The sequence below is a fragment of the Podarcis tiliguerta genome (assembly GCF_965153285.1).
Source record: "Podarcis tiliguerta genome assembly, chromosome: 2".
Lineage (NCBI taxonomy): Eukaryota > Metazoa > Chordata > Lepidosauria > Squamata > Lacertidae > Podarcis > Podarcis tiliguerta.
In genome coordinates this window covers 30,751,606-30,776,850 of record NC_139535.1, presented here as the reverse complement: position 1 = coordinate 30,776,850, position 25,245 = coordinate 30,751,606, and the positions used below count along the sequence as shown (strand labels likewise).

At 42.6% G+C, this 25,245-nt stretch overlaps 1 long non-coding RNA gene across 1 annotated transcript in view; it reads left to right on the top strand.

The window, feature by feature from the left end:
• Positions 1-14,924, top strand: part of LOC310671185 — a 917,602-nt gene extending 902,678 nt beyond the window's left edge. The window contains exon 3 of the long non-coding RNA XR_014507873.1: positions 14,796-14,924. This is a non-coding gene — a long non-coding RNA (uncharacterized lncRNA). The remainder of the gene's footprint in view (positions 1-14,795) is intronic.
• The last annotated feature ends 10,321 nt before the right edge of the window (positions 14,925-25,245 follow it).

Genomic DNA, 25,245 nt, shown 5'->3' with positions numbered 1-25,245 from the left:
AACGGAAGACCTGCTGGTTTGTCGCTATTTATTCAATTGAACAACCCCATATGGTGACTAACTTTCGGTGGACTCCTTCTGTTTTTCTCTTACATGTGTGGGTTGTGATGTGTGTGGTTTTTTAACTACAAGCTTTCCCGGCCATCTGAAAACGTCTAAGACCTGGGGTTTTCTTATCAGTATTTTTCACAGGTGGGTGTATTTTCACTTCAGCCCTTTCCTTTTATCTTGGTTACAGCATTCATTGTTTGGGAAGTATTCTTCCGTTGTCAATCCAACATAAATTTGTCACTCTATCAGCTTCTGTGTGGGAGGGCTCTGATGCTGTCGCTGCTTGATTTAGTAAAATAAACCTCACACTCTCTGTCTCTTGGGTGCTGGAACTATGAATACTTTGCAAAGATCAGGATGCGATTGCATACCACAGTCTGTCTTCCCTCTCTAGGCACTGCATTATTGCATTACCCATACAGATAGTAATTTAGAAAATAAATCAGAGTGCTGTTTCTTCCATCCCATCAAAACGGTGACTTCTTGTTGCATGTAAAGAGAAATGCCTCAAGTTAAGAAAGGCATCTGTTTCAAGGTATGAAAGACTCTCTTTCCTTACGGCTCCCTGAGCCTTTCCCCACATGACAACCAAGGACCCCTATGCCAGGCATAGGCAAACTCGGCTCTCCAGATGTTTTGGGACTACAACTCCCATCATCCCTAGCTAACAGGACCAGTGGTCGGGGAAGATGGGAGTTGTAGTTCCAAAACATCTGGAGGGCCGAGTTTGCCTATGGCTGCCCTGTGCCAATGTATAGGATGCACGGGACCACCATTGGTTTGATGTGATGGTATAAATGATTGCCTCCATGTGGAAGATGCACATACGTGTGGGATGTGAAACACATAGCAGTCAAGTACAACATTCTTAGAATGGACATGCTAGTGGATGCTTTGTATGCAGTCTAACTTCCTGTTTCCTCCTGAGCTTTGACAAACTTCCTCTGCATGTGACTTGAGGCATGTGTGTGAGAGGCCTAACCTGGGCAAGGGAGCACAGCTCCTTCCTTTGCTCTCTCCTCCATTTTGCTTTTCCGTGTATGAGGAGAAGTGACTGCCTGTCTGCAGTCACTTAGGAACTAACTCCCTTATGGGATAGTTCCACATGCGTTTATAGTTTTGTAACCTAAGTCTGCCTTCAGGGATCCAACTGTGAACTGAATAATGGTGAGGAAACTACTTTTACATTGACTTTAATAAGACTGTCATTTCTATCCTTTTTAAGAGGGCCAAGAAGAGATCTTACCAGGAATCTTATATTGAGAGGCTCAGATGAGCCTGCAACAAGCAAACCGCTGTGCCTTTAAAGGGGAATGTTACTCTGCTAAGATATAGAACTTCCTAACGCAAGTTAGGAAGGAAATCATTAAGCAATATATCCTCTCCTGCCTCCCTGAACGTTTCCACAATATGACTCCTAAGATCTGCAGCATCATGGCAGCTGGAATTGGATGGGGAATTATCACAATCATGGGATAGCAGCTGTATATTACAGCCCCAATGTGAAAGGGCTGATTCTCACCAAAGGCACACCACATGGATGCAGCCAAGCCATGATCCCTGCACATTCCCAAGGCATTTTGTTTTGTTTTCAGAAATGGACACGTCGTAGATTGTTGTAGAACAGGGCCCGCAGAGAGGAATGGCTTTTGTTCTTTGTTTTGTTGTTGTTTAGTCGTTTAGTCGTGCCCAACTCTTCATGACCCCACCGACCGGAGCATGACAGGCACTCCTGTCTTCTACTGCCTACCGCAATTTGGTCAAACTCATGCTGGTAGCTTCGAGAACACTGTCCAACCATCTTGTCCTCTGTCGTCCCCTTCTCCTTGTGCCCTCCATCTTTCCCAACATCAGGGTCTTTTCCAGGGAGTCTTCTCTTCTCATGAGGTGGCCAAAGTACTGGAGCCTCAGCTTCACGATCTGTCCTTCCAGTTTTACTGAGTGCTAAATGGCAGTTGTTAGATGCTATTTGCAATGCCAATAGTAGCATTACAGGAGAGATCATAGAGTACCTGCTTTACATGCAGAAAGTCCCCAGTTCAATTCCTGGCATCTCCAGTTAAGGGATTTCAAAGATGATGATGATCACCATCATTAATAATGATGGATTTCTAGCCTGCCTTAACATACCAAATTTAAAACAACCCTAAAATGTAACAATTTAAAAGGAGCAATGGAGAGGGGACCAGTTCTTTTTTTAAAAATGTCAATGCAATACTCATAATACAAGACTCTGGGGCCATCCAATAAAGCTGAATGCTGGCAGAATCAGGGCTGGCAAAAGGAGGCACTTCCTCGTAGTACACAGTGATGAACTTCAAGATCCAATGATGACCACCAAATCCAATGGCTTTAAAAGTCATTACAAATTCATGGAGAATAAACCTGTCCATAACTACTAGCTTACTGGCTTCCTCTAGACATCTGGTTGGCCACTTTGAGAACAGTATGCTGGGTTTGATGGACTTCTGGTCAGATTCAGCATGGCATTTCTAAATGCTGTTCTGTTGGTTGATTCCATTAGTATGAAAAAAAGCAAACAAAGGAAGAGCATTTTATTATTTAGGGTTGGTCCCATAAACTTATTCCTTATACCTCTGCCCATTCATTACAATCTGGTGGTGCTTAACAGTGTCAGAGTGTCTTCAAATAGAACATGTGCTTTTAGTGTGGTAGCATCTGGGTTACAGAACTTGCCACCTAATGAAATCAAGCTGGCACCATCTCTAATGACTTAAGATGGTTATTTCAGCAAGGCTTCTGAGGAAAATGATTTACGGCATTTATTTGTTAGTTTGTTTACTCCTCGCTGAATAGTTTCAGTCCCAGAGTGAGGAAGACGGTAATAAAAATAAACAGAGAAAAACAGCAATATATTTTAAAAATTGCAAGATCGTATAAACAGGCCTAAAAACAACAAATTAGCAATTATGTCATATGTGGAAACAAGCAAAGCTACAATGACATGAATTAAACTTTCCAGCTCAGCCAAACACCTAGGTAAAGAACAAACAGAAGACATTCAGCAGGTTATGCAACCAATTGTCTTTGCAAAAGGCTCTCATTCCGTATTTCACCTATGGCAGCCCAGCCCCTCCTGCTCTGCATCTCTACAGAATGAGGGCCCCACTCTCTGGCAAATTTATATCCTCCACAGCCCTTTCTTCTCAGATGACCCATTCTGCAACTTCTTCTTTATGCATGTATTTTGCTTTGATGTCATTATTACATTCTTTTGCTTTTACTTGAGATTTTGCACACCGCATAGATGTATTTTTATATGTGGTATAGGAATGAATAAAATAATAAATGATGGTAATATATTTTATATTTAAAAAAGCATTGAAACACCCATGTTAGCTTCATAAAACAAATCAACAGGTTGTGCAGAAATCCCAAGCTAAAGAACGAAAAGAATGATCCCAAGAGATGAGCAGATACTTTTGTGCAAAATATGCAGGAGATTGTTCAGTGAGGATTCTTTGCCAAGAGAAGAAAATGTAGCATAGGCCATGAGTGCCCTAAAAATGATTTTTTTAAAAAGCAACAAACAAACAAAAAAGCAGCACCAAAATCTGCCAAGAAAAAAACTATTCATTTAAGTGTGTTGCTTCCCCAGTTGCCGCTGTCCTTGCACATGGATGAAAGTTATGTCTTAGTGACGTGAGGGAAGATAACAGGAGAGTGACAAGTCATTTGGAAAATAACTGAACATGCTTCGCCGCTTGTTCTAAATAGTATTTTAGGGCAGGATTTTAAGGGTTGAACTTTTGAACTCATAACTGACTGCAAAGCTTCATGCAAACCCAGGCCAAAATTACCAAGGAAAGTTGAATAGAAAAAATAACCTCAAAGCCCATTGGTAAAAGGGGCGGGGGGAATGGTAATGTGATGGAACCACTTATGGAAGTAGGAAAAATGCCTCACAGGTCGACATTCACAGAGAAGGTCATCGTACTTTGGCAAATTCCCACCTGTTCTTCAATAATATTTTATTTATCCGTCTAGATATCAATTCATATCTATATCCATATGCCTCTAGAGCAGGCTTGCCCAACTTGGTGCCCTCCAGATATTTTGGACTTCTAGCTCCCATTTGCCACAGTCAGCGATGAATGACACTTATAATCACTTACTTCAAAATCTAGCAAGCCATCCCTGATGTGTTTGGGTGCTCTCTAGTTTATTTTACTGAATGAGGCCCCACAACACTGCCCCATAGTCCTGCCTGGTGGTGTCACTGTTTGCACCTGTGTGGTAGCCGACAGAGGAAACAGCTCCTGAACAGGCAAACCAGCTTTAAACTAAAGCTTCCTCAATTGCTTCAGCTTTGATCTGAGGGATGCTTGAGAACTCTTATCCCTGGAGTTTTCATGTCTAGTAAATGGCTGGTCACTTGCTGCTGCTCATGAGAATCCATGTACAAAACAGACAGTCAGCACTCTCAACTTTAATAGCTCTGATCACATATTGTGGGTGAGTGAGTGAGTGCCAGGCACCAAATAGGTGATTGGGGCTGCCCATCTGTTTGACAATGCATTGCAGGATTTTTCTCCCTGAAAGAGCTGGAAAATGTACAGGAAAGAGCAACTGAAATAAGGAAAGGAAGGGTTAAAAGGGTGGAAGTTTCATATTAGAATTAAAAAAAGAGAGGTAACTGTATGTAGAATAATTGTATGTACGCATCCACATGCCATTACTGTAAATGAATGCAGAATAATTTTGTACACCAAGAAGTGCAGAGACCACATCACTGAGATACATAAAATCAGTGTTCTTTTCTGGGGGGGGGGACGCCAGGCACACCCCTAAATATTTTGTGAATCTTTGTACTTTTGTCCACTTACTGTATCTATTTTTCCTGATTTGAACTATAAAATGGTGATTTTCTTGAGTTAAAGTGAGAGTACCCCTAAACATATTTTTAGAGGGGGGAAAGCACTGCATAAAATCTATCATAATGACCCCAGCAGTGCATAGCAACCTCCAAGGTTAGAGATATCATAACTTCCAAAAAAAACACACCACAGTATCCCATTTCCATTAATCCTTCTGGGATGCCTGCTCACTCTCAGGGAGCCTATGTGCCACGCTAAATCTGATCCTGAAGTAGTTTGCCAACACATTACTCCACTGTTGAAAGAATTGCATTGGCTGCCAATTGGCTACTGAGATAAGTTCAAGCTGCTGGTTTTGGTGTATGAAGACCCTATACAGCTTGGGACAAGGATTGCTGAAAGATAATCTCATCCCTTATATACCCTCTTGGTCATTGCACTCTGCAGGTGGAGGCCTTTTGTACCATTTTATCAGAAGTTCTGTTCTGCATCATGTAGGAATCAGGTCTTTAGTGTTGTGGCACCTTGGAATTCTGTTACATAGATGTCATCTCCATTGCCTTTTCTGTAACGACTTCCTCATCCAACAAGCCTTTTAAGGTGAGATCTCTCCCTTTCTGTAATGGAATTGCTTTTAATATGTTTTAATCGCTTGTTGTTTGCTGCTGTGGTCTCCTTTGGGAGGAAGGGTGGGGTGGAAATTGAATAAATAAATAAATAAAGTAACAAAATCAACCAGTCAATAAAGTTGTAAGGCTATGGGGAGAAATGATTCCACTTTACTGAGAAAATGGCTGCACCATCTTCCCGGAAACAGACAGAACTCAGAGTTGTTGTTTCCTACCATTTGGCTGATAAGGTCCTGAAACTGATATTACATTCCCACAAAACTGTGTAAGTTTACAATCACGCAGCTCCCGGATGACTCTAATAGAAGATGAAACCACTGAAACACAGCTTCTTGCTTTACAACCTTAGCCTGAATCCCTAATAAAATAATGAACAAACATTTAGAGAAGAACCTCTATAAAATCCAGAGGGCAATGAAAATGGAGTCGTAAACAGCAGTGATGCAACAGACAGCCGTAGCCGAGCTTGCTTCTGTCAGACATCCTTGCTTGTCTTTCCATAACGGGGAAGTTCCTGTTGAGTTCTGGTCAGAAGCCTTTCCACTGACGCTGCCTCCCTGTCATTGACAGCCAGTCACCTTTTCATAACATCACCATGTCACTTGTGAAAGGAACATGCTTTTAAGAACAGCACTCAAAATTGTCAGGGTTTTTCTCCCCCTATCCAGAGCTATAAGCATAAAAGTGTCAACACCACCACCCCTTGTTGTGCGAAAACATTTAGTTGCTTCCAAGCAGCAAGTGGGGGATGGGGGGGAAGGGGGAAGCACACAAATCAAACTATATTTCCCCCTACATTTCTAATAAAAACATTATACTTTGACAGATCAAGTGGAGCTAGTGGCTAAGACTGGAACAAAGGGGCAGAGAATACCACAAATTCATAAAATATGACATTTTAATCAAGCCTCAAGCTGTTTTCTAATTACATTTGACTGCACTTAAAAGGGAAGCTGGAGGTGTCAGGTTAGTGTAGAGACAAGCAGAAAATTGTCCTCAGTACATCACTGATTATTATGAATATGTTGGTGTCAAATTACCCAGAAAAAGATATGGTAGTAAAGCCTTCTAAAAGTCATATTTCCAATTTTCTTTTCAATTTCATCCTGAAGTAAATTTGGCCACTAGTTTATTCAGAAGCTGCTTTTCTGCAGTACATCTTTTTTATATTTAAATATGTATAATGGATCTGCTAAAAACATCAGAGACCATTAAGCTACAGAAGCATGAAATCAACTCGAAATTATTATTTTAATTCTAGCCACTTGTGCATAACAGTATGAGCACGGTGCCAAATAAACATTTATCAGGGCACTAGCTAGTATTCCATGCACTAATGTGATTCCGACACACACATACACACACACACACCCCTCAACACTTTGCAAGCACAACTGCATAATACAGCACCGATATATAGAGCCGTGGGCAAAGGGTTTCAGTCTTGTAGGGGCAGGGGTAAGAACGGTCATAGCTGGTTTATACCGGGTGACAAAGACGTTTTACAAAACCAGCTGTGTATACAGTGTGAGATACTTACAGTTGATACTTAAGTTAATTTGGCTATGCAGAAAATATTTAAAAAATAAATTTAAGAAACCGCAGACAGAGGGGGAAGGAAGTCAAGTTTTGAATTGTTAAAATGATTGTAAAATTATCGAAATGTATAAAACTGAAAATAATAAATGAAATAAAATAATAATGCAGTTGAATACCAGTTGCTGCAGGAGGGGAGAGTAATGATGCTCTCCGTTCCTGCTTGCAGGCTTTCCATGGGCATCTGGGTGACTACTGTGAGAACAGGATGCTAGACTAGATGGGCCACTGGCCTGAGGCAGAAGGGTTATTTGCATCTTTTTATGTTAATTGTATTGCTTTTACTGCTTTGTTGTTCCCTGGGCTCCTTTGGGAGAAAGGGAAAGAGAGAATAAATACGCAAGTGGGTCAGCTCTGGACATGGCTAACCCCGGATCTCACCCGACAATGTTTGGGAGCAGCACTCGTGATCTGTCTAATCCATTGTCATCCTTAGGAGTAATCTTGCCTAACAAACTAGCATGGCAAGTGAGTGGAAAAATGCACTGGGATGGACACTTAGCACTCAGGGAGATTCTCTGGGATCAAGCAAGTCCCTGTATATGAATTCTAGTGTCCCCCGTCCATTAAAGAGGAGATCAGCATTAGGAAGGAAGGAAGGAAGGAAGGAAGGAAGGAAGGAAGGAAGAAGGAAGGAGCAAGTACATGGATGCTAGCCTGAAATAAAATGAGGACTGAACAGCTCTTTCATCACAAGAACTTAGATCTTGATGAATGGCTGTCACGGTGACTAGAGCAGCCTAGGCCAGTGTCATTACAACAGTGTCCTGTCTGCTGATGTAATTTCAGGAGAAACACTGAAGCACATTCTTATATCCTAAATTAGCTCACTAAAGGAAGTTTATGGAGTGGAAAAAGTACCATCCTTTCCTCTGGGCTCCCAAAATGTGGGTTGTGAAGTTTCTTGAGCAACGTTAGGGTGCAGGAAGTTACTGTGGAAGGAAAAAAATTGGTGAGCCTCTGCCTGTACCTGGGGCAATTGTCTTTCTTCTCAGCTGATCTCTGCACCCAACCCCACATTATTCCAATGAGCAGCCCAACCAGCTGGAGAAGCTTATTGGGACTACTGGTTGCTGCAGGTGACAGGAAATGATTGCTCACCTGCCTTCTGTGAACTTGATGATAATGATGATGGCTCTAAGCAACTCCCTGTCTAATCATCATCATCATCATCATAGTAATTTATTTGTACCCCACCCATCTGGCTGGGTTTCCCCAGCCACTCTGGGTGGCTTCCAACAAAGATTAAAAATGCATTGAAATCTCACACATTAAAAACTTCCCTGAACACTGTATAACACTGTAAAATCCAAGTTTCCGTAAACCCATGCAGCCCATTCCAGTGATCACAAGTATCTGAATTCAGCACAACTTTCCTTACATTTATACCTGCCTACATTCAATTCTCTTTCTTTCACTGTCTCCCTTGTGTTGAACTAGCGATTGTAAGCCCCTCAAAACAGGGACCTGGCGTCTTTCTAAATCATGGGGTTTTTTTTCCCTGCTGCTCCAGATGATAGGGCCCAAACCCATGGCTTCAAATTACAAGGAATGAGATTCCTGTTAAACATTAGGAAGAACTTTCTGAAGGCAAGAGCAGCTGGTCAGAAGAAAGGACTACCTCAAAAGGTGATGGACTCCCCTTCATTGGAGGTTTTCATGTAAAGGTTTGATGGCCACCCGTCAGGCGGTCCCTGCAGTGCAGGGGGTTGGGCTAGACAACCCTTGATATCCCTCCCAATTGTACAGTTCTCTGATTCTACGTACAATGAAGGTATAAAAGCAGCAGCACTAAGAAAATATTGCTGCCTTCAATCTTTAGCATGCAAGCAAAGGGCTGAGCCTTATTTCTCAATTTCAACGTGTCAAATAGCAGATAAGAATATCTAAATAGCTGAGGCAAGCATACTGACTGCAGAGCAACGCAAACAATATTCCTCAGAACGATGTGGCAGTTTTCTCTTCTTATACATTGTAAGATATGCTTTAGCACAAGAACAAGAACAACAAAAAGCTTACACACGAATTGGCCCTGTGTGTCAACTATATAATTCCATTTCATTGCAAATCTTCACTAAGTGCAGCTGTTTTTCTCTGAAGATTATGGATATCCCCAAGACCATTTTGAGGGGGAGCAGGATTGCTTTATACGGCATACTTTCTAATAATGAAATATTATGTCACGTTCTGCAAAAAAATCTTTATCCAGTCTCTCAAGGTAAGGAGCGATGGTGAGGTTTGCTGAGTTTTCTCCTCTATTCTTCAGCAACTCTCTCCATATTCATGTTAGCAGAGGAGCTTGCAGTTGGAACCACTGGCGTATGAATAAAATATTCTTGTGTGTTAAAATATATAGCAACCCTTAACCTCCTTGGAGAGGAGAAGCAGAGGGCGACGTGGAAAGCAGGGAGAGGGAAACAACCGAGAGATTAAAATTTTAAACGTCATCCCTGTCGTTTTCATACACAGCATCAAGCAACATCGAACATTCGCTAGCAGCTCCTGCTGAGCTGGCCTCGACTGTGGTTTGCCTTCTTCAGCTCCTTTTTCTGCTCTTCCTGACTGGTACCATCTGAAAACCAGGTAGGGCCATTAAAAAAATAAATCAATTGAAAGGAGCGTTCAATATTTCCAGGCAAGGATACTGACAGCATTTGTGAAAGCAGAGCCTGTCAGAATCAGTTCTCCTTCTGGTCCACCTGCCATGGCCTTTCCATTGATCAAGCTTGGCTTTAGGGTCGTGGTCAGATGGATGTCCTCCAGGCTCCATCTTCCACTTACCTGGCTTCGTTTCCAACTTGGAATTTCACTCTGAACTGCCCAAATGGCCAAATCTTTGACTCTCCAAGTTATGTCAGGGTGTTGCAGGTCGAGGGAAATGTTCCAAGTCTCTCAGGTGGGTTCTGGTGACATCATTTAATAACATGACGTCAAGAAAGCCAACTTCCAAGCTTCCAAGATGTGCTCTTCATGGGTCTCCAGGACAAATGAAACCATAATCATGCGAAATGAAGTGCACTGTTATCACTCTCTCACACAATATGTTCCAGTATATTGTTTCCCCCTTTTAGAACTTGAAGTTGCTATTTCCATTTTCCCAATGTTTTGTTTTTACATCTGCTAGCTTGTTCTAAAGGTCCTTAGGGAGCTGGGGAGCCCAATTCAAATGTTAATGAGATCTTGGGCACCCGCTTCCCTCAGAGTACTTAGAACAATTCAGTCATCATGTACTGAGAAATACTGCAAACCATTGGTTCTCTTTCCTTTTTCCCTTTTCTTTTTACACACTACTTCCGCTGGTATAGTGGCATTAACCTCAGTAAGCCCTTAAAGAATCTGTCTTTTTTCATCATATCCCCTCTTATGTTCATGACTGGATATATGAATTCATAAGCATTTATGAGGAAGGTTGTTAATTACAATATAATTACATACGGTGGTGCCCCGCAAGACGAATGCCTCGCAAGACGGAAAACCCGCTAGACGAAAGGGTTTTCTGTTTTGGAGGTGCTTCACAGGACGAATTTCTCTATGGGCTTGCTTCGCAAGACGAAAATGTCTTGCGATTCCTGGGGGGGGGGGTTCGCTCCCCACCCCTTTTTCTAAGGCACTAAGCTGCTAATAGCCTTTTAGCAGCTAATCCGCTAATCCCTTAAGCCTTTAATAGCCGCTAATAGCCGCTAAACTGCTAATAGCGCTAATCCGCTAATCCTCTAATGGGCTTGCTTCGCAAGACGAAAAAACCGCTAGACGAAGAGACTCACGGAACGGATTCTTTTCGTCTTGGGAGGCACCACTGTACTATAGTATATTTCACTTAAAAGCAGTTTTAAAGATTGTATGTTACATTCACATTTTTTTTTAAGAGCAAATACATATGGAATCTGGGATGCTGCCTTATGCTGAGTCAGATCATTGGCCCATCCATCTCAGTATTGTCTACACCTAAACTTGGGTCTCCACCTTTTTTTGGACTACAACTCCCATCATGCCTAGCTAGCAAGACCAGTGGTCAGGAATGATGGGAACTGTAGTCCCAAAACAGCTGGGCCCAAGTTTGGGAAACCCTGGTCTACACCGACTAAGAGCTGTCTAGGATTTCTGGCATTCCAGCCCTACTTGGAGATACAAGGAGTTGAACATGGGACCTTCTGTGCAGTGCAGATGCTCAACCCCATAGCTACTGTCCCACCTCATATCTCAGGATATCTGTAGTAATAACATCAATACTGTATAACAGGCATAGTCAATTGCTTCTAAGAGTAAACAATCTGTAATACCAGTGATCTGGGCAGAGATCAAAGTGCTATTGAGAAGTAATCATGTATGATCCCATCTGGAATAGGGAGGCGGCCGCATATGATTAGATTAGATGAAAGAGCATCTTGAGTGATTGATCATCATGTTGCTAATTTTAATTATTTCTAACTGGTTTTTATTGAATAATTTAATATTTCTTGTAACCCACTTAGATGTTTTGCTACAAACATACGGTATATAAATTTCACAATTCATAATATCACTTTGTGCTAAACCTGCCCTTTAAAATTCTGCCCCCAATTCTGAATGGACTTCACAAATAACTTTAAACAGTTTGCTTAAGCAGTAAGATTCTTGAGACTCTGCTGTTTCTGTGGCAATGTAGCTTGTGTCAGGCAGGAAAGAAACCCAGACATTCAGGGGATGGAAGAGCCAGAAGCAAGCAAGAGAAAAAGTAGTGAGCTTAAAGGTAGGGAGGTGAAGACATGGACATGGGAACATCAAAGGCTGCAAAGGCACCCAACCTTCATGCCTTCCTCTTGTGCTACAGTGAGTACTGGAGACTGGGGCCTGCCTGTGGTGCTACCCTCCACTATCAAGCCCATCTGCCAGGTCCCAGCTACAGATGTTCACCTCAGAGAAGGTGTCTCTGCCTACTTTTCTGAAATCCTTCCATCTCATACCCTTGCACCACAGTCCACCTTGTTCATCAAGATCCCCAGAACTTTTGGGTGAGACTTTTTGGGACATCTAAGTCACCTTCCAGTCATTCCCTTCCTCATGCAGTTATCTGGATGTGGATTCAAACTGTCATGTGCAGAAAGCCACAGGGTTCATTAAAAAATAGTTTGAGTTTTGTACTGTTCAGAATATTCAGGCACTACTATCAGGATAAATGTTTATCTTTGAGAGCACAGAAAATTTCACATTCTTGGAAATGACTGTTGGGAAAGAATTAGGAAACCTACAGGTAGCTTTAATCAGAGAGCATCCACAATGTCACCAGTTCACACACCACCGCCCCCCAAAATCTTCATGGTACAAAACCCTCTAAGTATCAGTACAATTCTTGAAAGATCAAATATAGTAGCTGCTATATCTTAATGGCCTTCCACTACAGAGGCTAATCAAACACAAGCACAAATGTAAGTACTTGATTTTCTTCCTGATCAGTAGCAAATGTTAGAGGTGAAGTGAAGTGAAGGAAAGGTCTATCATCAGAAAAAAGATAATATTATCTTTTCAAGGATGGTTTCTCATTATAGCTATTGTGGGGTTTCTAATAATTACTGCATTTGTTATCAGCAGACTAGGTACTGCAATAGGAAATTATAGGCCCCAACATTGGTTAAAGGTTTTTGTATTCTTGAATTATCTATACATTCTGATTTTATTTCCACATATAACACCAAAAGGCTACCATCCTAAGGCTGGGGATGAGTAGGGTGGGGGGCAGAATACAGTCCACTGCCCTTCAGGTAACAGGGATAGGAAATCCAACATCAGAAGTGGACTCTCTCATTCCACTCTCTCATTCCAGTTCTTGTTAGCATTCTTGCTCCGTGTCTGCAATCATGGGATTGTTGTCTATCACGTGACGGTGTATGTTTTCATTCCACAGTGTGGGAAGTGACAGAAACAGGATGTTTTGGTATTACTGTGTTCCGTGATGTGGGACTATTGTCCTTTGTTCTTTCTCTCTTTGCTGTCTGATGAGAAATAGGAAGGAGCTGAGTCAGAATGCTCCGAGTGTATTATATGTAAATAAAGTAGATTAGCCAAAATGCTGTGCTACTGAGTTTGTTACACTAACCGCTAAAACTCTGCAGGTTTAGTAAGTGTGCTGGTGCCTCTTGGTATCAGTCGCTGTGGTGCTCAGGCTGGAGAAAGCTTTTGAAGCTCCCGAACCAGGAGGGAGAGAACATGCCAGTTGGGCATGTGTCTCTGCCAGGGTCCTACACGCGAGTAGGACGATCCTAACTGTTCTAGCGCTTCCTCTGGGCCCTGGGATGCCCTCTGAGGGACTGCAGGATTGCATGGTACCTGGTTAATATATATGCTCTACCAAGAAATTTGTTGGCCAAGAACAAAATTTCCACTTTAGGCATTCCCCTAGGTGTAAGTGGGATTTTTGGCGCGGGTTCTTGAACAACAAACCCAATTGCCATCTCTCAGAACTGCTTGTGAAAGTCCCACCACTTTCAAAAGGTTCTTTGCAAAGGTCAGAGGAGCTGCAGTCCGTGTGGCTCACACCAGCCTGCCACGCCCTGCAGCACCTGCTGCTTGAAACTGCTGCCTAATGGTAGTGCCAGGCTTTCATGACATGTTTTCCTATAGGTGTGAACCACAACCCAGATACACAAACAGAAAAAGCTCAAGGATGCATAACTCAGATGTAGTTGAAACACAAAGAAAACGCCTTCCAACTTTGTTGTTCCAGGGTGGCCCAAGGGGAATGGATTATTCTCCTCAGATCAATATCTGAAATATCGAATGTGAATTTTTATAAAAAGATACCACTTCAATTTTATTATAACTGTTTAAATACTTGATGGCTGCAGATACGTTTTTCTTCATTTCCCTGATTTTGTGTAGCTTGACTTACATAGTGAGTGACTGTTCCAGAAGGAACTAGTTTATCATCCTAATTTAGAAATATCTGAAATCAAAGGCTGAGACCTACTGTGCTGTTAACTCGCTGCCGTTCATTTTTCAAATCTTTTCCAGATAGTAACATAAATTCTGCCTAATACTGTATTATAATTTTATAGCTTTCCCTTAAAAAAAATATTGTGTTACTGTCTGAATTAATTTGGTATTCATTACAAATACTGTAGAGATCAGTGAATCTATTAAATTTACATAGGCTTGTCATATGTATTTCTGCTATAATTTCATTTTAATCTAACAGTATTTAATAGACACTTCAATGATTTCTGCTCTTAAATTTAACAGGGGAGGAAATCTATCAATATTAATCAAAGAGAACTTGTCACGTTGTGTATGGACTGTGTGAACGCGCTTGCTCAGGTCACAAAGGCCATGTTCCTAGCTTTGAAAAAATTACATGCTGCACTAGTTGTGCTGAAAACAAGCTTTAATCCAAGGCTCTCCTGTTCCAGCTCTACTAGTTCAAATTTGAGGAAATTTGAGGGAAACTAGTTCAAATTTGAGGAAGCTTTGGTCCTCCAGATGTTCCTGAACTACTACCAGATGTTGCTGAACTACTACTCCCAACAGCCCCAGCTAGCATGGTCAAGGCACAGGGATGATGGGAGTTGAAGTTCAACAACATCAGGAGGACCAAAGGCCCCCCATGCCTGCACTAGCTAACATGGTGCATGGAAGTCATGGGCATGATCCTACTCCTACACTATTATTGGTTGCATCAACAGAAGTATCGTGTTCAGATCAATGGAAGTAATAATACCACTCTATTCTGCCTTGGTCAGACCACACCTGGAATATTGTGTCCAATTCTGGGCACCACAATTTAAGGATGTCGACAAGTGGGAACATGTGCAGAGGAAGGCAACCAAGATGATCAAGGGTCTGGAAGCCAAGCCCTTGTGAGGAGTGCTTGAAGGACTTGGGTATGTTTAGCCTGGAAAAGAGGAGACTAAAAGGAGATATAATAGCCTTATATCTTAAGGGCTGTCACATGGAAGGCGGAACAAGCTTGTTTTCTCCTGCTCTGGAGGGTAGGGCTCGAAACAATAACTTCAGATTGCAAGAAAAGAGATTCCGAAAACTTTGTGACAGTAAGAGCTATTGGACAGTGGAATAGTCTCCCTCAGAAGGTTGTGGACTCTGTTTCCTTGGAGGTTTTAAAGCAGAGGTTGGATGTCCATCTGCCATGGATGCTTTAGCTGAGATTCCTGCATTGCCGGGGGTTGGACTAGGTGAACCTTGAGTCCCTTCCAACTGTACGATTCTATGATACTCACTCCTCTAGGTGCATTCAGACAAAACATCTGAAGACAGCTATTATTACTTTGAAAGGAGAAAGCTTGAAAAATAGAAGTTTGGAAGTATCAGTCTGGTAAAGAAACTGCTATCCTCTAGACCAGTGATTCCCAATCTTTTGGGTATGGTAATCCACAAGTCCAAATTTACTTGGCATGCTTACTCAAAATGGCCAAATAAAGGGAATCATTGTATTGTGTTTGTGTGGTGATGCTGGTTGCTTTGTATTCTTTGAAGCCACCAAACTAACAAGACTGCATATCCAAATATAAGAGTTGGGACACATAGCGAAATTTTCATGGTCATTCTATTCTACTTTCTTGGCCTACCAACACATTTTCTTCCAGCTGTGTATTAAAGTGAGTGACCATAATATCTTACTCTTAAGAGCTTCTAGACTCACATAGTAATTTAGTTATAAAGCCCCTTGTGAGTTTAATAGCTATGCGGCTGCAATTGTCAGTTGGGGATACATACAACCTAACAAAAGGAAACCGAACCTCCTAGTATTATATATTTTATTTTTTAAAAAAGGCTTCCTGACATTGTACTTTTCTTGTCTATCCCAATTTTACAACCAATTTACTCTGCAACACTGATTAACATACTAATAGCGTTCTCCGTAGCTCCCAGAAGGAATTCCAGTTGAGATTATCCATTAAACCTACTGTAAAAGTGTCTGCTAGTTTAATAGGGAAAGTGCTAACCTGTTAAAGGGCCCTTTATGTTTCTTTTTGAACCTGGTCAGAAATTGCAGCTGTACTACTTGCCTTCCACAACCATTTGCAATTCCTTCATTGAAAAGTCTTACTTTTCCCACATAGGCTTTTGTTTATTTGTTTATTTTTAAAACACACACACACACACTGTGATAGTTTTCTTTGCTACTCTTCATCTCCCTCATCACATTTTCCATTTAGACCAGCATTTTCTAGGTCAGACACCTGAAAACACTCAGGCAAGGAGCCACCATAGACGGGCCTCCATATCTGATTACTGGTGTGGGTCCTGTTGCTGCTGGGCGGATAAAAAGAGGAAGATGGCAAGGAGAAGGAGAAGGAACAGTCCTGGCCACCATACCATAATAGGCATTAAGCCAAGGAGCGGAGGGGTAGAGGGCCACAACTGCTTTTCCCCATTGGCAATCCCCACAGTTTAAGTTCAGTGGTTTAACTTTGAGCTTAAGTTCAGTGGTTTAACTCTCCACTGGAAGCTATATCAGCATGCAGGTGGAAGTAGGCTCCCTTTGCATGGAAGATGGCCGTTGCATTTCTCAGGAGCATGCCTACGACCTCCTTATGAAAGCTTAATGGATGGGGATCTTAACTCAGTGGCAAAGCAGACATGCTTTGACATACAGAAGGTCCCAGGTTCAAACCCAAGCATCTTCTCAAACCATCGGGTAACAGGTTAAGTGGAAGAACTCTGTCTGAGAAAGCCACTGCCACTCAAAGGAGACAGAACTGAGCTAGGTGAGCACATCATTTTTCACAGTAGGATGCAGCTTTCTATGTTCCCAACTTCTCCATGATGTAGTGTTGCTTCACTGAGCTCCTTTGGACCATCAAAGATGCACAAGGAAGCATTTTTGCATCCTTCAAAGTTTGTGAGATTTCAGTAGATGCTCATTCTTACAATCATTCATGATAACCCTGGAAGAAATATGCCTCTCATCTGTGCTCTCTTAATCTTAGGTCTGAACTAGACATTAAATGCAAATGCATGCAATAAATCCTTGGCATCATATCCTGGAAAGAAAGAAAGAAAGAAAGAAAGAAAGAAAGAAAGAAAGAAAGAAAGAAAGGAGGAAAGGAAAGGAAGAAAGGAATGCTGGCTTTGAGAGGCTATACAAAATGGAGCTGTGGCACTGAAAAGTGTGCTTGATCCTACTTGCATTCCTGAACTCCAAATCACACACCCCATTGGATCCTCTGGGGCCACACCCTTTATAAACAGGATGGCTGGTTGGAGAAAAAGCTGAAGAAAACTGTTCTGTGGCTGGCTGACAGAGAGGCCTGCTTCTGTGAGAAGGTGTCCTCTCCTAGGTCAGGAGCTGGTGGTGGGGGAGAAGAGCTGAAGAAGTTCACCAGGGTCATGTGGAGAATGCAGTGTTAAGAGGCAACAACATTCCCCCCCACACCACCTGCAATATATATTTACCTGTGATTTCTGCATTGCAGGGAGTTGGGCTCGAAGGCCCACTGGGTTCCTTCCAATTCTACAAGTCTATGATTCTGTGATTCTACAGTACAGTGGTACCTCGGGTTAAGTACTTAATTTGTTCTGGAGGTCCTTACTTAACCTGAAACTGTTCTTAACCTGAAGCACCACTTTAGCTAATGGGGCCGCCTGCTGCCACTGCCGCTGTGCCGCCAGAGCACAATTTCTGTTCTCATCCTGAAGCAAAGTTCTTAACCCAAGGTACTATTTCTGGGTTAGCAGAGTCTGTACCCTGAAGCGTATGTAACCCGAGGTACCACTGTACTGCAAACCTCTGCATATTTTTCTCTACTTGTACCAGTATTCTGATTGTATACCTAGATTGCAACCCTATGCCTCCTTGTCTGGGAATAAGTTCCTTTGAACTCCACAGTTCTTATTTTTGAGTGGACGCGTATAGGATTGCACATATATTACTTATTTATATGTCCACCCCAATGATCTCTGTATTATCTGCTTCCATAGAAGGACCGTAGAACTTGGAAATACATAACAGGAAATTTATCTGCCCCTGAAGGATTATTCTATATAATACAATTTAGATTACATGAAAGTATTTTTATATCAGCCATAAAGGAACCATGGGAGTTCCCTGAGAGGCCATTTCACAAGATGAGAGGGAGAGCTGCAGGTTTTCAATCTGTCCATCACATTCCCCTAAATGTGTCTTCTTGTTGAACTTGCCATGCAAGACCTCACTTAAATAGGCAAGACATAAATGGCTGCTGGATTATCCTTTAAATAATAGGAGTAGCCAATAGGCAACCTTCCATATGTCGTTGGACTATAACTCCCATTGTCCCTGATTACTGTCCATGTTAGTTGGGACTGTTGGGAGTTGTGATCCAACAGCATCTAGATGGCACCACATTGGCTGTCCCACATTACTGTTAGGGTGGCTAGATGCAAAAGAGGACAGCGATCTTGGACCTTTTATAGTTGAGTAAAAGCACCTATGACTCCTTATTACACAAGTTGCTCTCACTATCCCTTGCCATTGTATGCTTACTGGGGCTGATGGGATTGTAGTTCAGCAACATCTGGAGGAGCAACGGTTTCCTCACACCTCCTGTAAGAGAATAAGGCAAATCCTGGGAATTCTAGATCAGTCCCACTGCCTGTTACCAGAGAGAGCAAGATTTCATGCTTTCGTTTGTTTGTTTTTGCAAGCAAAGCTAAAAACACATGTGAAAGGACAACAGGCTCATTCTTCATGTAACTTCATGTAATTCTTCATGTTAGGATATTTCCGTTCCACCTTAAAAGGGAGCAGGCTTTGTGAGTCACAGAGTCTGCGTATTTCCTGTTCACAGGATGTTTATGTTGTGTCTTTGCTTTCATTCTCTCTCTGTGCTGGAGACACTGAAGCAGGCAGTCATGTTTTCTCTTTGTTCTGACCAACGCTGAATAAAGTTGTAAATACGCTCTCCTGAGTGCATCTTTCGCTGTGTGCATTATCTGCTGATAGAGTGTGCATCAGCTCTGGAATGTGGCAAGCTATTTCTGGAGCTCGTGTCGCTAATTGCTATACTGCGTGTCTACGGGAGATCGATGGACGTCCGGAGACGACGTGGAGTCGAGATGGACTTTGTCTCCCTGGCAGTATCCCAACAGTTTAACAGAATTGAGTGATCACATTTGTGTATCACTTTTTCTCCAAGGAGCTCCAGAAAGCATGCAGGTGACAATTATCTTCATAGCCAAGCAAGGGTTTTAATTTAGGTCCAAGTTCAACACCTTGTATCGAGTGCAATGTTCACATGTGCAGCTTAATTTGAAGCAACAGCTCCCTTCTTTTGCTGGTTGTCAAGTCTCATTTCTCACCTTCTCATTGTATCTTGAAAGACTGCATACAGTACCTTCATGAACAGGAATGGACAAAAATGTCCATCTTGCTTTGAAAGGCTAAGGATCAAAACAGATGTAATGGGTGGCCATATTTGTATTCATACCTGCCCTGCTTATGTATAAAGCAGGGCTGAAGGCTTTGTTTTCTCACCAAAAGGAGAGAGAGGAGACCTGGATCGCCTCCTCCCCTGCTATAGTTGTCTATGATTTATCACAAGTCTTTTTCTCCAAGTCCAACTCTGATACTGGAACTATGGGCTCATCCACACTTTCACTTGGCCTCTATTTTGGTCATCATGTGTACTAATCAATCCCCTGCTTTTCTTGTTGTTTTACAGCTGTGCCTTGCAAAAATCCAGCCTCACCTTCTGAACTGAACCTTGGTTAAGCAAAATTTCTCTTTGGATTTTCTGCACATCTGACGAGATCTGATTCAGGCGGTAAGTTTAGATTTTTGCAAGGACCCAAGGGAATTAATTGATACATGATACAAGCAAAATGGGATGCGGGTGGCGCTGTGGGTTAAACCACAGAGCCTAGGACTTGCCAATCAGAAGGTTGGCGGTTCAAATCCCTGTAACGGGGTGAGCTCCCATTGCTCAGTCCCTGCTCCTGCCAACCTAGCAGTTTGAAAGCACATCAAAAGTGCAAGTAGATAAATAGGTACCGCTCCAGCGGGAAGGTAAACGGTGTTTCTGTGTGCTGCTCTGGTTTGCCAGAAGTGGCTTAGTCATGCTGGCCACATGACCCGGAAGCTGTCTGCAGACAAACGCCGGCTCCCTCGGCCTATAGAGCGAAATGAGCATCGCAACGTCAGAGTCGGTCACGACTGGACCTAATGGTCAGGGGTCCTTTTACCTTAACAAGCAAAATACAGGTCAAGCAAAAGTGTGGACGGGCCCCAATCTTACCTGAGAAAAAGGTGACTGAAGCAGTAGAATGCAGGGAGAGAAAAAAGTGAGGGGGCTTTGGTTCTTGTAGATGAGGAATTTGTGACTTCCAATAGGATGTTGGGCTGCAGCCATCAGCCATGCTGGCTGGGCCTGATGGGAGCTGGAGTCCAGCAAAATCTGAAGGGCTATAGGTTTTCCAATCCCAGAGTGCACCTTCCCACTCTCCTGCTTTGTACATGAACAGGACAGCATAGTGAATAAACAACCATGACTGCTGCTTGCTTAGCCAGAAGTAAAGTATAAGCAGAAATGGAACAAAAAGGGATAATTAGCATTTCTCAAGGAAATGTGGATAATTTTGGGGAAAATATAAAAGAGCATCCTGAGCTTTGATATGGCTTTAAAATCCTTAGCATAAGGAGGATGCTGTGCCAAACGATATCATTTCTCAGCAGCAGAGAATAACTTCTTGTGAAACTGACTGAACATAGAATGGGAGTCTAAGGGAGGGAGATTCAACAAGTGAATTTGTTGTGTTCTTCGAAATAAAAAGCTAGCAAGATAAGAAGGGTGGGTTTTCCCTTGAGGTAGGGCAAGTTAACAGCTTATTTTTCAAGTGTGAGTCATGAATCAAACCTATTGAAGATTCCTGTCTTTCATAGCCAGGAGAAAGTTTCCTTTTGCCCAGATAGTGCAAAGAAGAAATAGGAACAAACAGGCAGCCCCCCCCCCAATGCATGCAAGTATCTTGTTTTTAAGAAAAAGAACACAGTGCTCCTCAAACTATATTAACGTGCAGTTCAGTCATGACTATGTAAACTCATGTAGACAAATTCCCAGGAGCATGTGGAATTAGCCAGTGATACCCAATGTTTGAAGTACCGTAACAATTCTACTAACTTTCTGCTATAATATAGTGGTTTATCCAGTGGCACCCCTTGCCTGACAGAAGGCTCTTTGATCCAGTAGAGCATGGGTAGGCAAACTAAGGCCCAGGAGCCGGATCTGGCCCAATCACCTTCTAAATCCAGCCCATGGATGGTCCAGGAATCAGTGTATTTTTACATGAGTAGAATGTGTCCTTTTATTTAAAATGCATCTCTGGGTTATTTGTGGGGCATAGGAATTTGTTAATTTTTTTCTCCAAAATATAGTTTGGCCTCCCTCAAAGTCTGAGGGACAGTGGACCGGCCCCCTGCTGAAGAAGTTTGCTGATCCCTGCAGTAGAGACTTCCACTGGTGAAAGAAGGAGGGAGGTTAATTTTGTGGCTGCTGCTTCTCCACTGTACCCCCCCCCCATTCCAAATTATTGATGGATCCTTTGGAAAAGGGAGGGGGAGAGGGGAAATTATAGACAAAATCACCTCTCTCTATGTTCTTCTTATGGAAGCCTCTGCTGGATCAAAGAGCTTTCCATCAGCACAAAGCACATCTTTGATATAGCCCTATGATTATTATGCCTTGACTGTGAGAATAAAAAGAGTGTGGGAATTAGCAGGTTAGTCCATCTGCATTCAGGTTTTGAGTGGTGATTCTAATCATTATTAGTCTCTCTGGAGACAGGAAGATGAGCTGATTTTCTTTCAAGATCAATTAATCCAAAATAAATACAGTGTGATCTAGTTAATACCTCTTAATTAGAACTTGGTACCTTAACACCGTGCATGGGATTTCAGATCTTTAATGTTTAAACTTCCATTGTGTGAAGTGAAATCCTGGCCTTTTTGAGATCCACAAGAGCTTTGTCGTCAGCTCCAATGGGCTCTGCAAAGTTTCTTCCCCTTGGCCTCAATTAACATAACGCATAGCGATAACAAGTTACATTGAATCGATCATTTGGTGCATATAACTGCCTTGTTCAGCTACCCAGTTCACAGCTTCTGCAGTATGGTTCCATGACACATTCGAGCCGCAGCAAAGAATTGTTTGAGCAAACCCTCCCCCACAAGAATCTGAATTTCATTGGGGTGAGTAATATGGGAATAACCTATTTGTAATTAAAAGAGATAGATATCTTCAAGTTGAAGGATTGCAGGCTCATTACTTTTCTCAGTCTCATGTGTAAAACAGTCTCATTTATCTTGTCACAAGAACAATGTAATCCTCAATATCTGCCTTGCCCTGGGGCCAGCAGTGGGAGAGGAGATTGGGTTTAAAGGAGGACACATCACACAGGGCACGTGAAATATGTCCACAAACACACAGGTTGTTGTTGTGCAGCCCCCATGGGATGACTTGTTGTGCCACATCACATTCCTGGATTTGCATGAAGTCAGATATTTGAAGAAAGCATGGATGGAGGGCTGATCGCCGAAGAATTGATGCTTTTGAATTATGGTGCTGGAGGAGACTCTTGAGAGTCCCATGGACTGCAAGAAGATCAAACCTATCCATTCTTAAGGGAATCAGTCCTGAGTGCTCACTGGAAGGACAGATCCTGAAGCTGAGGCTCCAATACTTTGGCCACCTCATGAGAAGAAAAGACTCCCTGGAAAAGACCCTGATGTTGGGAAAGATGGAGGGCACAAGGAGAAGGGGACGACGGAGGACAAGATGGTTGGACAGTGTTCTCGAAGCTACCAGCATGAGTTTGACCAAACTGCGAGAGGCAGTGGAAGACAGAAGTGCCTGGCGTGCTCTGGTCCACGAGGTCACGAAGAGTCAGACATGACTAAACAACTAAACAACAACAACAAATGGATGGAGGGACTTGGACCCAGTGCAGAAATGTGTCAGTGGAAGTCCAAAGATGACAGCCAGAGTTAACTGCCAAATTTCCACTACCCAAGCTCCTGAAAGTTTAATGTAGGGCCACAAATCATACAGCAGTGCTCTCAGACAAGAGAACATAAGCCTTAAAGGCATGAGTAATGAGCATGATTGCCATAGGAATGAGACTGCTTATCTTGTGTAATATATTGTAATATCTTACAACCTGAGATATGTGCATTCTGCTGGAGTTGAACTTAGGAGGTTAGGAGCAGAGGAAACTGCCTTGCAGTGAGCCAGACCATTGGTCCATCTACTGCAGTATTGCCTACACTGACTGGCAGCAGCTCTCCACGGTTTGAGAGAGGGAATCTTTTCCAGCCTTACTTGAAGATGCCAAGGATTAAAGCTGTGGCCTTCTGCAGGGCAGATGTTCTGCCACTGAGCTGAAGCATTTCCACAAATTCAGGTGCTTTCAGCTGGGGTTGACATTAAATCTGAGAATAAATTCCCTAGACATGTCTCAATCAAATCCTCTGCACCTATGACTCAAAAGGCTGTCAGTAAACATTACACTGGTATGCTTACAAATTCGTGATTCCCCCCCCCCCCTTCTTAAAAGGAAAAAAATATATATTCAATGATGCTTTGCTTTTCTCCTAACAAATCCAGAATCTCTTGTCCCATTTTTATAGCCCTTTTAAAGTTGGAACGTAAGGATCAAAAAGGGAGGGGGAAGGTAAATTTATAAAGCAAAGGGAGAAATCCATTTATGACTCTGCACTGTAGAGCCAAGTACGCACTGAGTCATTGGAGACACTTCCGCACCTTTTGTCTAACCTCCCTCACGTTAAAGTAGACTGCCTTGTTTGATTTTATCTATACCGTGGATAGGATTTTCCATCGCCATCATCACCATCACTCACTTTAACATCAATGCACTGTTTGTACAAGGTGGTTTTAAAAATACAGCTGTCCTTCAGTGGTTGTTACTGCTTCCTCCAGTCGCACCCATTTAGTGCCATTTAATTGTGTGCGCCAGACCTATTTCTGTGGCAGGGAGGGTAGTCCCTATTGTTTTCGTGCCTCCATCAACACAGCGGTCTTTGTGTTGAAGGCCCGTGCAAATCAGTGGGTGGGCCATGGAGAAGGGGCGAGGCCAGAATATCTTCGCAAGGCTTTAAACTCTGGATTCAGGAGAAGGGCTTGCGCAAGACTAAAAAGCAAGTTGCCATGGTAACAGAACATGCACCTATGGTTTTCTGTTTGTCTCTCATTGCGGCAGTGTGTGCCTTAGGAGGTACCAAAAGGATTTCCTGGCGGCTTTTTAACTCAGAGCCCAAAAGCTGGTTAGTCAAGTTCAACATAGTCTTTGACTGGGGGTGTGACCATGAAGGAGAGAAGATGGCTGCCGAAACTCTACGTTCTGCTCCAAGGCCCAGAAAAACAGCTTGGAGCAAAAGCCACCACTGTCTAAAAAACCTCCAAACCTGAAGAAAGAAGAGGGGAATGCAAAAGTATTGTGAAAAGCAGAAAATAAAAGAACTTACTCAATTCTTCCTGCCCTGAGATAGAAGGCTCACTTCAACAAGGACAAAAATGCAGGCCTCAGCCAAGATGGCACTGCTTTCTTGGCAAAAGAAAAGGTGACTGAGACTTGCCACTAACTTCCTGTTGTTGGAATAGTTCTCAAAATCACTTCAAATTTTGAATCTGAATATATGATGGAGTTAGACTTCTTCTAGATACATGATTGGCAGCTCAACAGTGTTTCATTGTTGCTGCTGTTCTGCAGTTGGCATAGATTATGCTTGAGTTATGTTATTTTAGTCTGAACAGCAGATGTAGACTTTCATTGTCGTCTTTCCCCTCGCTCCCCAGTACTCTTCTCCACCTTGCCAGCTGTGCTGCCTGGCTAGATATCCTCTCATCACAGCAGCCACGATTACACACTTTTGTCCTTGCACTAGAGCAAGGGAGTCCTTGCTTATACAGCAAATGGCAGTGGCTACTATTGTTCTGGCACTGATTCTGAGGTTGTTGCCGAGCAAGACTGCAAGGCCACAAGCTGGATTCCTGCAGAGCTAAAGTGCTCCTGATTCTATGTACCACTCATGCACTGACAGGCAAGCTCATAAAATAAGACTTGTTAGCCTGTAGATGGATATGCAGAAGTAGAGGAGGGGAGTTACTTGTTCACAGAAACATTACAGTGCTTACTGCATTTCAAGACTC